At 44.1% G+C, this 15,065-nt stretch overlaps 1 long non-coding RNA gene across 1 annotated transcript; it reads left to right on the plus strand.

Moving 5' to 3' along the window:
- Nucleotides 1-1,646: 1,646 nt before the first annotated feature.
- On the plus strand, nucleotides 1,647-13,667 carry LOC149915512 (uncharacterized). The gene is made up of 3 exons (XR_016458711.1): nucleotides 1,647-5,496; nucleotides 5,847-6,087; nucleotides 8,280-13,667. It is a non-coding gene; the product is annotated as an uncharacterized LOC149915512 (long non-coding RNA).
- The last annotated feature ends 1,398 nt before the right edge of the window (nucleotides 13,668-15,065 follow it).

Genomic DNA, 15,065 nt, shown 5'->3' on the forward strand with positions numbered 1-15,065 from the left:
CCAAATGAGCTGTGCCAAGCGTGGGGCTGAGAATAGCATGGTGATATTTGGGCAAGTGAAAGGCAAAGAACTTTTGATCTCCAGGTTCAGAGTAAACTGTGTAAAGATGAGGTTATTTGGAGTGCAGATCCGTACTGTGTGGTCTGAGCCCGATGCACTGAACTCCAGACCTGGGACTGTGGTTTCTGGGAGTGTCTTGGTGCTCTCCAGAGAGGTGACTGCAACTTCTCCAGAGTTCTGGACAGCCTTTAAGCCTGCTAGCTTGGAAACTGAAGCACCAGAGCTGCAATCACTCAGGTTTTGTTTGCCAAGGATTTACCCAGAACCCTGGGCAGCTCTGATTTTTTGCCTTACCTAAGGCAAAGAGATTAGATAACAGCTTGGAATGAGAGTAAAGAAAGTCCATGCACATGGAGTATCTTGCTGCCTCAGCTGTTGGTGAGATCATGGGGATGCCTTTTGGGCTGGTATTAGTCCAGGATGTTATTCGAAATGGGAGTTAAGCATATCTTGGTTGGATACTTTGCTGGAAAACTTGCAGCTGCATCATTTGGGCATTTGGCATCATCTAGGATTTGGAAGTTTCTAAAGTTCTAAAGCATGTGCTTTAGAGTTTTAAAGGGAGCAAGACTGTGCTGTGTGATGATTATATACAGGAGAGGTGGGGGGAGGCCTAATGAAGAGGCAACTGAGTGGCCTGGATCAGTTCTATGAAGAATGCAAAACAAGCCTGGGCCATCTCAGGGTAAGCTGCACTCATGGTGCCTCTTGAACCCATGTCCTGTTATTGTTGGTGTGGAACGTGAGTGTCTGGGCCAATGAAAATAAGGAAGGCAGCTTGACAGACACAGATTTTATCTTTTGAGATTCGTCATGACCTTTTTAGTGTTTAATAAATAAAGTTGACTCAGGAATTGGCAAGTGCCCTATAACATGCAGTCCCGGTGTTGGGACTCGGCAGAATGTTCTGCTTAGCAATGCACTCTGCGAGCTTTGTTTGCCAAGTTCCTATTTTGGAGGTGTGCTGAAGGGCTGAGCAATGGCAGATGCTGAACCTTCTGCAGGCAGGTGCACTGGGCCCGGCCATATCTGCCCATGCTGATCCAGGCTGGATGAAGGTCATGCTGATGCAAACTTTAATTGCTGGGCAAGAAAAAGAAAAGGAATGTCTTGCAAAATAAGAATGCTGCCTGTGCTGGTGTGAATCCTGGGGCAAGGAGGACTTCCATCCTTTCACATTACTGTATAATCCATCAAACATTTCAATCAGCACTGAACGCTATTGCTTCCTGTATTGCTTTTTGAGCAGCTCTGCCATGCACTCTGGATCCTGCGATATTAAACATCTCCATCATCCAGAGGATGTGGCCAATTTTGCAGGTGACAGGAATGGCAGCTCTGAGGCTTGCCTGCTGCCGGTGAATCCCTGCCAAGCCATCTCCTCTGCTAACTGACTGAGAGCAATCACAGCCAGGTTTCCTGAGTTAACCCTGGTGGCAGAGGCTGAGAAACACAGTGCTCCTTTGACAACAACTTGGAATCGTTTGCTGCTAAACTTGAAGCCATTTTGTGATGGTAACATATCAGACTGAAGTTACCCTGCAGAGCAAAAATGTGGGGAATTGGAGGTGAGTGTTTATTTTCCCCATCCCAGAGAGACCACAGCGGGTTCACAACGATTATGGCTGAGCCAAAGGCAGAGCCTCAAGAGGGGACTGCTCAGCATTGACTGCATGAGTGCTGAGCACCTTAAAGTAAAGGACAAGTGGCTGCTTCATTTCTGAGGTGTCTGCCATATGGGAGCAGTCCAGTATTCCAAGTGTTTCCTGCCTTTCTTTATATTCATGCCAAAAGCACTAATAGAAATAGGGTGGAGACAAAAAATCTCAGACCCTCCTGAAGATCATCCTCTTAATTCCAGAAGGATCAAAATGCTAAAGGTTGCATTAGAAAAACAGAAATAGTCTTTTCTCCCACCATTGGTAACTCAATGCCACAACTAAAGCTGAGAGTCAGCTGCTTCTTCTACAGCTGTGTTCTTTCTGAATTCATGAGAAATAGCATTTTGATTTCCTTCCAGAGGAAATATACAGTAATATCCCTGACTTGCACTGAGACCTTCCAATCTGCAGCACTAACCCATGTCACATTCAACTGCATCTGAGTTAAACCCAAGCTCCCCTTTTCCTTATGAACTGAGCCAATGCTTGGGAATTTAGGCTTTTCACAATAAATCTTTACATCTTGCTTCCTCTAAGCACTTGCTTCCCATGCTGGTTCCTTCCCCTCCTACGTTCTCCATTTGCAGGTGTTCCAACCTTTCCTGCAGCATGCAAGACCTGGGCAGCACAAGAAGTTTATCTGAGATGCTGGTGCTGTCTGTCCCTTTCCCATGGTTCAGCACTACCCAAGGTTCCAAAAAAAAAAAGTGTAGCAATAACATTCCTCTAAATGTTCACTGTGTGGCTCTGGGGTACGGCCTGTGCTGTCTGCAGGCTAACAGCAGTCTCCATTTCCCTTGCAGGAAGACCAGCACTTGATCTGGAAGCACCACGTGGGACTTACGATCCTCCCAGGACGAGTTTGATGGTTTTCTTCCCATCAGAAGCATGAGGCCATGCTCTGGGGTCAGGGTGTTAGTGACATACGGATGACATGGAGCACTGAAGCCTGTGTGTGAATCAGGTCTTGGAAGAGGCTGCGCTCCGTTTGCCTCACAGACACTTTTGCTCTCTCAGAAGGGAGGTCCTCCTGCATGTAGCCATGCAGTCAGTGTATTCCAGGTGGCTGCTGTGCATGTGCCAGTGCTGCAAAACACGTGTCCTCGTTGTGCTTCCTCCAGAGATGTGTCTGCTGATGTCAGCTTCCAGGTAAGGCATGCAGGAGCCCGCTCCATGTTGGCATCTGTGGCCTTTGCCCTCTCCTGGTCCTAAGGAAGTTAAAAGTGACCTAAGGCTGTTTTTCGCTGAGCCGTGGTCAGTGCTGCAGATGGGGAAGCAATGGCAGTTTTCCAGCAGGTGAGACCCTCCAGGCCAACTAGCCAGACAAGAAAAATAAGCACAGGAAATAGTCAGATAACTGAGAAACAAGCGGCCGGGAGCAATCCTGCTGTGTGTGTGTCGGGGGGTGACAGAGCTTGGAGCAAGCAGATGTCAGGCCTTGTCACGAGGAAAGGGCCTGGGTGAGTTAGTTAGTGCTTGCTAAGGGCAAAAACTGGATGTGACTCTTGTCTTTCTGTCCCAGTATCACTACTCGTGTCACTGCATAGGTAGACACTGCTCCGTCTCACTTGTGAAACCCATTCCCTGCACTCCTCCTGTTGGCCTCTGCTGTGTGGCATGTCTGCAGGTCCTATGTGCTTCTCAGCTTTGTCCCCAGTGGGATTGCTGGGCAGTGTCGTGGTGAGGCATCTGCTGCTCCATCCTGTGCTCAGAGAGATGGAGAAGCCACCTGTGGTGCTCAAAATAGCTCTGCCCAGGCAATCCAAGCCAAGTGGTGCTGGTAGAAGGAGGGATTCCCATGCCTCATAAAGAGGCTTTTGTTGGGAGGATCTAAGCTGAGCTCCATGCCTTGCCAGCTGTGGAGAGGAGCAGATGGGTCTGCAGTATAAAAATAGATGGAAGCAGACTTGTTCTGCCTCTTTTCTTCACCAGCACAGTCCCAGAGGTGCCTGGTCATCTGAACCAGCACAAGGAACTGGGTGCTTTGCAGCTGCTAGTCTGCCTGGAGCCCACTAGCTATTGTCAGAGACAGGAATTTATCTCTGTCCAGTCCCATTCCCTCTACAGCTGCTGTGTGGACAATCTTATTTGCTCACAGCTGCTGGCAGCGTGTTACATCCCATTTCCCTGGAGCAGTGCAAACAGGAGGAGGATGTTTCTATAAGATCCCATGCCCCCAAGCTGCTGTACCCTCAAGAAGCAGGGTGTCATTCTCTGGCTGTGTCTTCTCAATACACTGAAGCCATGTCAGTGTGCCTTGAGCATTCAGCTCCTCACTTGGCATCCCCACTCCATCCCCTCCTGCTAACTGAATAAGGATCACATGGATGCTTCCCAAACGAGCTTTTATAAGGCACTAATTTGATCCGCTCAGGGCATCTTCCTGTAACGAATGTTCCTGAGGTAATTGAAGGTGAGGTTGCATGGGTGGGGGAGGAAGGTGGCAAGACTGCTGGCAGAGATAATTGGAGGAACAGAAGAAAATCCTTTTGTTCCCGTAAATCCGGACTTTGACGTGTCTCTCTGTGCTCCCTGCCTACCCAGCTGCTACTTATGCTGTTTCTTGAAGGTGCCTGCTTTCCTCTGGAAGCAAAGCCTCTGGCCTGGCTCCTTCTGTGGCAGTTTCTCTGTGGGACTGTTCTCCTCCATCCCAGACCCCCATGTTCCCTTTTAGTGTGGGAGTCAGGAAGCAGCAGCAGCGCTGAGCCTTCTCACTTGTGTGCAGCATTTCCTTCTGCCGGCCAGGGGAGCAGAAAAGGGCTGTTTGAAGGGTTTGTTTTCTTCTAAGCAAGACTGCTGGATTTGCAGAGTAGAGACGAGTGCTGTTCCTTCAATGTGGGAAGCACGTGTCGGGGGAAAGGTAACTTCTGAAGCCTTAGGCTGTCAGAACTGCAGATATCATGCTACCAGTGACGTGCCAGTAGGCTGGGAAGCATCTGCTGTGCATTACAATAGCATAAACTTGACATTTCACCCCTGACCATTTCTTTCTTTAGCTCCTTAGCGATTGGTATTTACAGAAATGTTGGTTACTAACTTGGTTGCAATCGGTTCCCACAGCACCCATCTTTTCTCCACCAATTGTCAGGAGAAGTCTTTGAGATTCACAGGGAACTGTGTCACACGTGCAGCAGATGGAGGTGTCACAAAACAGAGGTGGGAGGAAGCCTCCAGGATAATCCAGCAGCACTGCAGAGAAGGTGGGACTGAAACCAGCGCTTCCAAGACACAGTCCAGGCCTCACTCCTGTCTCTTCATCCCCAGTGAAACTCTGGATTCAAACCAGAATGTGAACTAAACTCCTGTTTTGGAATCCATCTCCTACCTAAAGCACTTGGTGTGGGCTGTTAACAGCCAGGCTGTACAGCAGGGGAGCAACCTCCAAAATGTGGCCCTTCTTCAGCCCTGGATTTGGGCATCTCACTCAGTGTAGGAACTCAGCAGCCTTTGAACTCACTGATGTCATTTCTAATTTCTCTTTGGTTGTTTAACTCTGGCAGGTTTAAGTCTGAGACTGAAGATGGAAGACAGAGAGCAGAGAGAGCTCCCTCTGCTGTCTGTGGGACTTCAGGCTCCAACTAATTTGGTCCACGTTTCCCTTTGGTGGAAAGCTCTGGGTAAAGCAGATTGTTCTGCTGGCTTCTTGGGCCATTCACCTCAGACAGATTTTCCCCACAATGATGGAGACTCAGCTGTCTTCACCAGGGCACTTCTTCAAAGATGACTTTGACACAGCATCAAGGCTGAAGCCCTTGCGGAGATGCTAAGAAATCAGGTAAGAATGTGGCAACTGTGAAAGATTTTTTCAAAGCAAATATGCAATATTTAAGGTTGCATATTTAAAAAAAAAAAAAAAAAAAAAAACAAACAACTCTACACGCTGGATTTATGAAGCCCAGGTACTTCTTTGTTCTGCTGGAGACTGAAAATGTTTTGGTTAGTTGAACCAGATGGTTCCTTGCCAGAATACAGACAGAAGGTGGAGTGGGTGGCAACTCTTCTCAGTCTTGGACTGGTCCCTGTGGCCTCTTGCTTTGTGTTTGTGAGGTCTCCTTTTCCTTTTGGAGGGTCATACCTCTCATTTGTGTTATAGTGTCTTTCCCTCCATTCTCTCTCTCTCTGCAGGCTGCATTTTGGAACCGTGCTTAGGAAGACCTTCCTGTGTTTCTCAGCAGCAGCATAATCAATGCTTTGTTATGGTGTTTCAGCAAGGTGCCCCTGAAGGGTGAGCAGCTCTGGTCAATAAAAACAGGACTTTCTTGCTCTCACTACTGTTTTTCTTCACCCCAGCTAAGCTGCTAACATGTCCCAGCGTGCACAAGATAACAGAGGCTTGATAAACCCAAAGGGCTCCTTGTTAAACAAGGTAAGTCATTCTAAGAGGCCTGGCATTAGACTGTTTTCAGTGCTTCTCTCTGTTATTTGTCATGAGTCGAACAGCGAGATGATGTGTCAGAACTGCCTACAGCATGACAGGAAAATGCTGTGCTACAGTTCTCTGCAAAGGCCCAGCATCAGCCGCTGAGGTGCTTCCTGTGTTAGATTGGTGCTGAACCATCAAAGAGACATTTTCCATGGGTTAAACTGAGCTCTCTGCATACAAGAAAGGAAATGATCTCCTTAAATGTGTCTTGCTCTGGCCCTTGCTATGCTAGCAGCTGTGCACGTTGAACAAACCGAGAGAGAATGCAGTATAAAAAATAAATAATTGAATTAGCCATAGAAATAAGACAAAGGAGTGACGGAAACAATGAGCATCAATGTAACAATGAGTCTGAGTTTATCCAGACCATATGGAAGCTGTGGATTTTGAGCAGGCAGCTGAAAGACAAAATGGCAGTCATTTCAGTTTTGAGTGTGTGAAAGTAGCTGAGGGCATACACAGAGGGTAAATATGGGTGAATCAAGTTCAGTCGCAGGCAAACCAGAACAGGAGGATGAGAAAGTCTAAAATGGGATGAGCTTGATTGCCTGGGATGTGAATATTTTGCCTCTAACGCATGAGGAGATGGAAAGGTGAACAAAGGCTACAGGCATACTAATTATTTGCAAATTGTAGCATGTCATCTTTCCCTCTGCCCAATTTGAGCCATTATTGGTTGCAAGCAGCAATACACGTACATGCTACATTCATCCATCTTCATGATAGCTGGGTTAAATTGCACAATCATTATGAAGAGCATTTGCAGGCAACCCTGATTGCTCCCCCCAGCCTCTGTCCACTGATCTGTGGCTCCAGGGTCTTGCCTCTAACATTTTGAAGCTGTGGTCAATCAGTTTTTTTTTTTTAAAAAGAGATCAAATAATGCTGCTGATTCTCTCACTTTTTTATTCCATCATTGTGCTAAATCATTGTTTTGCACATAAACATTCTTCTAAAGCTGGTAATTCAAGATCTTGTGACTCAACACAACCTGGGAATGGTTCTTTGTACCTGTAAGAAGGGAGGAATCCTTTTGCTAAGATTTTGCTTCTAGCCGTGGGGAGAGCTTCTGAACCAAAGCCTGCAGCTTTGTGTGCTCAAAGCTCTCCAGGTACTTTGGTGCTGGTTTCTAAAGAGTGCTTGCTTACAATGGAAAATTATGCTGCATTAGAAGGAAGCTTTGAAGAAGTGTAGTAGTTAATGTGAAACTAAACACACAGCATGAAGAGGAAGAGCAGAGATAGCATGAACCAGCAGATGTGACAATTAGGGCATTGTGTTTTTGTACAAGGAATGTGAGGGCTGAGTGAATCTCACAAGTGTTGCAATTTTCCTGAGGACCACAGCCGAACTCAATGTTGGTTTGCAGTGCTGAGCAGCCCTTTGGTATAATTGCTTCTTCCCTCCCAAAGCCCAAACATCTGGATTTATAGTGACAATAGCAATCCAGCGAGGAAGGAAATGACAAATGGTACCCCAGTGTATTAGCGAGGAGGCTGGGCATGATCAGAGCCACAGCACACTTTGAGAGACATTCTGGCATCCCATAACAACTGCCCAACCCACAATAGCAGCACCAGTGCTGCTTTCCTCTGCTAGGAAACACAGCTCTCAATGACAGCTTCTCAGCAAAAAGATCTTTAAAAGTCCCTCTGCCATTATCTGTAAAACATGATCCACTAGCCACTCCCAATGTACTAATATTAATCTCTTCCACCTTGCCCTGATGTCAATTTATTCATTCACTTTCTATGTTTTAGTTGCATGTCTGTTAATCTTTACCTGTGGCAGCATACCTCCCTAGAGAGAACATATGGCCCTTATGTTAAAAGACCATAAAAAACTATACCTACAGAGGATGCAGTAGTAGCAGAAAGAAATACTGTCTTTCTGGGACATTTCTGGTTTTTGGTGCCTCTTGAAGAGAATAAATGTGCATGTCTGCATCTCTGCTTGAAGCATCTGTTGCTTTTCTGATGAGCAAGAGTGAGGAGAGGTAGATGGAAGGGTAGGTAACCATTATGTGTCCTTCCCTGATTTTCTGATTAACATAGGAGGAGGGTGCTGTGTTAGAGAGGCTTCTGAAGATACAATTTGGCTTGATACAGTTCTTTGTTTTGTTTTTTATTATTCAGTACCTGGAGCTGAGCTGATGGTTGCCGTTATGCTGGGAACAAGAGGAAATGAACTGTGTCAGCATGTTTGTGAGTGACTAACTACTGCTTCCCATGGAACAAAAGATCTAAGAGGTGAGCAAATAGGTAGTAAAACACGGGTATGAAGCCTTTGCAGGCTCCTCTCTGCTCTGGAGAATGAATCAAGTCTAATATATGTAGGGGGAAGATGTGGTAGCGTTGCCTTTTGACAAGTAGTGCCTTTTTCTGCCACCATCAGTAAAGAAAAAAAAAAAAGGCTCCTTTATTGTCACCAATGGCTATGATTAACCTGTCTGATCAGCAAGATTGGATTTGTTATGCTAGTGTTTGCTGTGGTTTGTGGGGCAATGTGTTATCTCAGCTCCCTATATATGCATACCCCAGTTACCCTTCACACACCTCTGCTACTCCTTCATTCCCTGCTCTCTTCGTTCTTCCCTCTATCAAGAGACTGCATATTGCTAATGATCCGTCCAGGAAACGTGTTACATTTCTCTTCTGTTCATGTGACTGTGGGAGTGTTCATTGCCTCACCAGTTGCTTCTGAGATCCTGTGGAAAAGTATGGTGTGGGGTAACTGGAAATCTCCAGGCACAGAAATGAAGAGGGATATGCGTTGTTTCCAAAATACATTTCTTTCTGGGATGTAAAAAGGAGAAAGTTCCCTTGTTCAGAGTCTTTTTCACCCAAAGCTATATCTTGGAGAGAAGCAAGGGATAGTGTTCATGTCACTGCCAGTGATTTTAAGTGTTCCCACAGACGATCCTACATGTATTTGATGTGGGCACATGTATGTGTTGGTTGGTTGCCTCCATTCCTATTGGTGCTTGCTCTCTGCTTTATCTCACTTCCTTAGTGCCTTCCTACTCCTATCAAACTTTAAAATGGCATTTTTTGACTAATCCTTGCTGACACTAATGGTCTTAATCATAGCTTGTGTAGAGGTTGGGAAGGCACTTCAAGCAAGGAATGTTCAGTCCCAGAGGTCATGGAAACCAGCCAGGAATTTTTGCTCTCCCATTCCCAGGGGCATGAAGAGCCTGCAGAAGAAAACTTGAAGGTGACCGTTTCCTTAGCTGAAATGTCATTGACCAGAATTTGAGATGTTTTCCAAGACATTTTGAGGGAGCAGTTTGGGAAATGAGTGCTGTCTTGATGGAAGAGAAGTGATGGTTTCAAGTGAGAGTCCAAACACATAATATAAAAAAGTGTCATTTGAAAAAAGAAATCATCAGACGTTGTCTTTTCAAGACTTCAGAGCTTTTGTTTTTTCCTCCATTTGATGTACATACAGAACTTGTTTGTTGAGAGAGCTGGATGATAAATGCGCAGGAATCATTTCTTGCATATATGAACACAGTGTCAGAATGGGCTAAAAAGTCATCTGATCACTGAGGATAGTGCCTTATTCTGAAGGAGAAAAGAGGTGACAGTGGGACTAAAGTTCTCTCTTTTATTTAAGAATGATATCTTAACAGCACTCATGGGAGGAAGGACATGTTCAACGTAATAGGATAATGGAATAATATGTTGAATATATCGACTTTGACACAGACCAGCTGGTGGCTGTAGACACAAATAATCTAAGGAAAACAAATTTTGAAATATTTCAGGAAACAGCTCTACGCATGCAGTGCACTGTGTGTGGGGTGACTTCTGTGTACAAGAAAAAAGATAAAATCCCCTTTTTGTCTGTGGGAGGAGCGTCCCACTCATTCCAGGAAAAGAATAAATTCCATATTTAATGATACTTGGGATTATAAATTCACTACAGTCTTCTCCTCTGAACTCACAGAATTCTCCTCTGTGAGGCTGGACCAAAGGTCCTGTATGGAGTCTTGCTGGTAAGCCAAAAAAAAAAAAAAAACCACCAAAAAAACCAACAAACAGAAACAACCTGAAACCAAACAAAAAGCTCTTCTAGAGCTACTATTAGAAATTTCCTTAGAAATTACTGGCATATTAGTTTTTGCTCAGCAGGAAAGTTATGTCTACCAGTAAATCCTCTGCAGTCTCTTCCTTTCCTTCTTTTTCTTTCCATTAGCTTTTGTGTTTCTAGTTTCCAGTATCCCTAGACTGCTGTCTAACAATGAAATAGTTAACATGCACTTTTTATCTTATTTTTTCTTCATAAAGCCTCAAAAGAGTTTTGCAGCCCAGTTTTGCAGCCCAGTGAGATACTTAGGTGGAACATAACTGATCTTCTCAGATCTTTCCTTTCAGGTTCTTCACAGACTTCAGCAGGTACCATTTCAGCTGCTCTGTTCTATTCAGGGGTGGATTATTTTCTTTGAAACTATGAAAGATAGAAATGCACTTTTATTCCTAAATTAAAGCTCAGATCCTGGACTGGAATGCATCAAGCAGACCACAGCTAGTTGGTGGATGGATGCATTAGCATATAGATAGTATGTTTTGTATGTTTCTCTCAGTGCTTCTCTTGGGTGAAGGGTTGTGTATTATCTTCAGGCAACGTGTAAGTTCTGTACTTACGACCCAGCTGGCCAAGTTTCAGGGTTTTATGTGACATTCATAGTAAATGGCTTTAGTTTCACCCTTCTGTGGCCAAGAACATAATGACTTGAAAGGCAGCATCAGCAATACAAGCTGCAAAAGGGTCTTTGAAAGATGCTAAAGTTGCCTTGATGTCTTGAAGAGGCCAGTCAGCCCTCATGTTGGTCCCTGCAGATTTTCTCTGCCTCTTTCTTTCTCTCATTATTATTTTTTTCAATACAATTTTTAGCTCATGCCATTACAAGTCAGCAGATGTGTATGTGTTTGGGCAGAGGGATAGAGGAATGTGCTACACTCTTCATAAAAGCAGCTTCCTTCTTCCTCATTTGCCAGCAGCGTGTCAGCAGCAAGTATCGCTTTCTTTTGAAAGAATGGCTTGGTAAAAGGTACACTAATGAGATATACTCCATTGAAGAGTTATTTCTGGCACAGACAGAGCTGGAAGGAAGTCAGCATTACACACACACAGTCTTTGGCCTGGGAAGTTCTGAGAACCCTTTAAGTACTTGGCTCAGAAATGGCTCTCTTCCTTTTATCTAGGAGATTTTTCTTTCCTGTTAAGTTAATTAAGCTTCTGTTTTGTCTTCCTCATGCCCTTTTGCCAACATCTAGCTTTTTCATGAGGACGCTGGTTCAATAACCATCATTTATAGTGTCAAGCTTAGGCTACTACTGTTTTTCTGCCAAATGCAGCTGCAACTATCTTCCCGATTTCACATGTTGCTGTGAGCCAGAGATACTGGCCTTCCTTACACAAATGTGCCATTGAGGCCTCACAATCTCCCCTCCATGAGCTGCCCTTAAAAGTTGTCATGCTTGTCATCTTTCTCTGAAGAAAGCACTTGTTTACACTGGGCAACTGATTTGGATTGCAGTAAAGTTTGCAGTTCAAGTGGAATATTACTTCTGATTAGCACAATGTATGCATACTCCCATTGTGGAACAAGAAGCTGTTTACTCAGAAGTAAATTTCAAAGTAGATCAAGTTATTCCGAAGCAGAAGTTTGCAAACTGGGTGTCAATGTATGACCCTGTACATAAAGCTTCTGAATGCCTAAAATCTTGAGTCTGGGTTCCTGTCTGCTGGGTGGTATGCATCAACTCATGGGACAAATTCAGCTGAAGCCACTTTTCCCACTCTTTATTGACTGCTGGAAGAATATTCTGTGCCTATTCTAGAATTTATCCATTAAGCATCTGGTTCAGTGGGCAAGTTGAACAGATTTCCTTGTTGAGTTCATTTGAATAGCATCAAACCCAAGCCCACACAATTGAAAGCAATGAGTCATTTGGCCAAACTTTTAGCCAGAACTGCTTGCCTATAGAGTTAGGGCTTTGAGGCCACCTAATAACAATTTACATTCTGTCTCCCAAAATTCTTTTCAGTGATTTTTTTTTTTCCTCAATGGCAGTGTAAGTCTCCTGTATTCCACATTTGTTTTGACTTTGGATGGCTCTGAGGTGAATATTTGGGATTACTTTCCATTCACCCCCCTTTGTAGACAGCTAAATGACTGATGATTGTCCTTTTCATGTTTTCAAAGTTCCTACTGTTTTCTGTATGCTATTCCTATCAGCCCTATTGAACACTTTCCAAAGTGTACAGAGCTCACCTACAGCCTCCACTCAGCATGGAACTCCTTGGGGATTTTCAGGTTTGCCATGCAGTAGATTCAAGTTCATCTTTCTCAAAAACTGATTATTTGATCCTAATGTAGACGACTGCTCATTCCATTCTCTAACAAAATTCTTGCTGAGGATCTCGCAGTGCAAAACATCAAGTTCCAGGCCCTGCTTTGTCTCCCCAGCTCTTTGACGCTACGAAAGAACTAATTTCTGTAAGAATTTAGACAAAGATTCTTCTACTATGAGGGGAGTGGCATCTTCCTCTTCCCAGATTATACCTAAAATTCATTCATTTGTTGTAGACTACTACCCGCTTTGATGAAGGATTAGAGCACTCTATTTATAGTAGGTGCTTAAGGACCGGGCTTCCTGCACCAGTGGAAAACAAATGCACCAGATTTTATTCTTTTGTTCTTTTAATAAACTGTCCGTGAGATTCTTCCCCTCCCCTCCTTTCCTGCTGGTTTACTTGCATTCTTACATGTTCAGTGTTTTTCTCCTCCGTCTTTGTTCCAGTTTATCAGCAATTTACACACAGTTGTTTCCCAGACTCTGTGATTTCAACAGCAAAAATAACAATGACCTTTTGAGCCCATGAGCAATCTTGATGGTGACAATTTAGCAGAAAGTTACAGGAATGAAAGAGAGCGCTGCTCTTAAATGTTAGGTCATTAAATGTGTTTCATGAGTGTTTATTATCTCTTTAATGCACTTCCTGTGTGCCAGGGAGGCAGACATATTAGAGGGTAGAATGAAATTTTTTCATTAGCCAAAGTGGTCGATTTGTGATTCTCTTCTAGTTTACAGATGCATTTCCAGGTGTGATTTAGTCACAGCAGGCAAGCAGAGTGTTTCTTGATAAAAAGACAGTAGTGCTAACAACAGATCTCTTCCAAACATAGGTTAATTCTGTGATAACTGTGAGCTGATCTTTTCTTGTTGAAGCGAAGGGAGGGAGGCAAGCAAAATGACTGCAAACCTACATTTTGCCCCCCAGCCAAGGTTAGGGATTCCTTTGGTCCCTGGCATGCCAGAGAGCAGACAAAACGTATTGTCAACACTGAACTTCCTCCATTCTTCAGCAGCTTCCCCTCAACCAGCCTTCAGAATGGCAGGAAGCCAAGAACAGATGATGAGGCCAACTACATGAGGGTTATAATTTGGCTCTCCTGCTCCATGGGTGACTGTACCTTTGTTAGTCCACGGGAAGGGTGAGAGAATCCAAATGCAGACCCTAATTTTTTGTCCATCTCAAAATCCTTATTTCCATTTTGAATTAAATATGCATCCAGGCCCATTTATAAAACTGATAAGAGTACTTCTAAAGATTTAAGTAGAATTAGTAAAAGATTTCTTTGTGTGTGGGCACTGCAAAGCTCCCCCAGCCCAATTATCCCCAGCAAAACGAAAGGCAAAACCAAAAATTAGCAGTACCAAGAAATCCTGATACACGAGTGACTTCAAAACAAAGAATTCTGATTTTCCTACATTGCAGCACCCCTGGATCTTGACTGTATCTGTGTATAACCCAAAGCAGGACAGCAAGGAAGTTTACCAACTGCCTTCCTTCCTGTAGCTGTGTATTAAGTAGCATGAAACTCACCCTATATTTTAGGTTTCCTTTCTTGCAACCTTACTAATTGCCCTCTATGGCCTGTTACTTGCATTTGAAATGTTTTGAATCGGTTATCTCTGAAGATAATTGCTTTCTATCTCTATATAAACCAAAGGGATCTGTGTTTGAGGAGAAGCAACGTAGAGCTCTTTTTTGCAGTACAACTCGGTAGTTTATTTTGTGATCACAAGGAAAGGAACACGTAGAAGGTCATTTTGCAGAATGTTGCAGTGTCTAGAAAGCAAGTTTAGACAGGCCATCAATATCATGTGGCCTTGCAGGACATGCCTGGATCCACGTCCACCTAAATCCCTTGGTAGGTGTTGTTAACAAACAGCATGACCCCATGCACGGCCTGAGACAGATTGTCCCCTTTTTGCATTTGGGACACAGTTTATTTATTTCGCTACCCTGGGGAGCTTTGTGTGACCCACTTAAAGGAATGGCAGCAGAAGAAAGTGTCTGGAAACATGATTTGCATGATATTAGCAGAGTTTGTAAAAAGCTGAGCGCTTCAGAGAGAGTGTATGTACATATTACAAACATAGAAAGTCCTGCCCACCAGCTCTGATATGTGATGCTGTTTAGCCTTTACTCCTATCTTGGGTTACAGTGGAGACACTTTGTTTGTTTAAGTCATTTCTTGGGTCTTTCCCAGCTTTAGCCTGAACTTTAGATATTTGGCTCTTAAATTCATCCCCCAGAGTGCTTCTGACTAATGCCAGGGTGCTATTGTGGGGTTTTACAGGAACTCTTGGGAGCAGCCTTACGGCACAGAGCATATGATCCAGTGTTATCAAACCCAGTTTTAACTCTGAGATGGTAACTGCAGCACAGGGCTGCATCACAGAAACACAGACAAACTGCACACAACACCCGTGTGGGCCTGAAATCTTTGCCTGACTTTGTGGACCACCCTGAGGGCAATAGAGATGAAGTGTTTTGTAGGAAATTTCCCTTATTTAAAAAAAAATGTTTCTGATCCTTAAAATGTGTTTTCTTCCAAACCA

Source organism: Phasianus colchicus, chromosome 18 (assembly GCF_987193195.1).
Source record: "Phasianus colchicus chromosome 18, bPhaCol1.hap1.1, whole genome shotgun sequence".
In the NCBI taxonomy this organism is placed as follows: Eukaryota; Metazoa; Chordata; class Aves; order Galliformes; family Phasianidae; genus Phasianus; species Phasianus colchicus.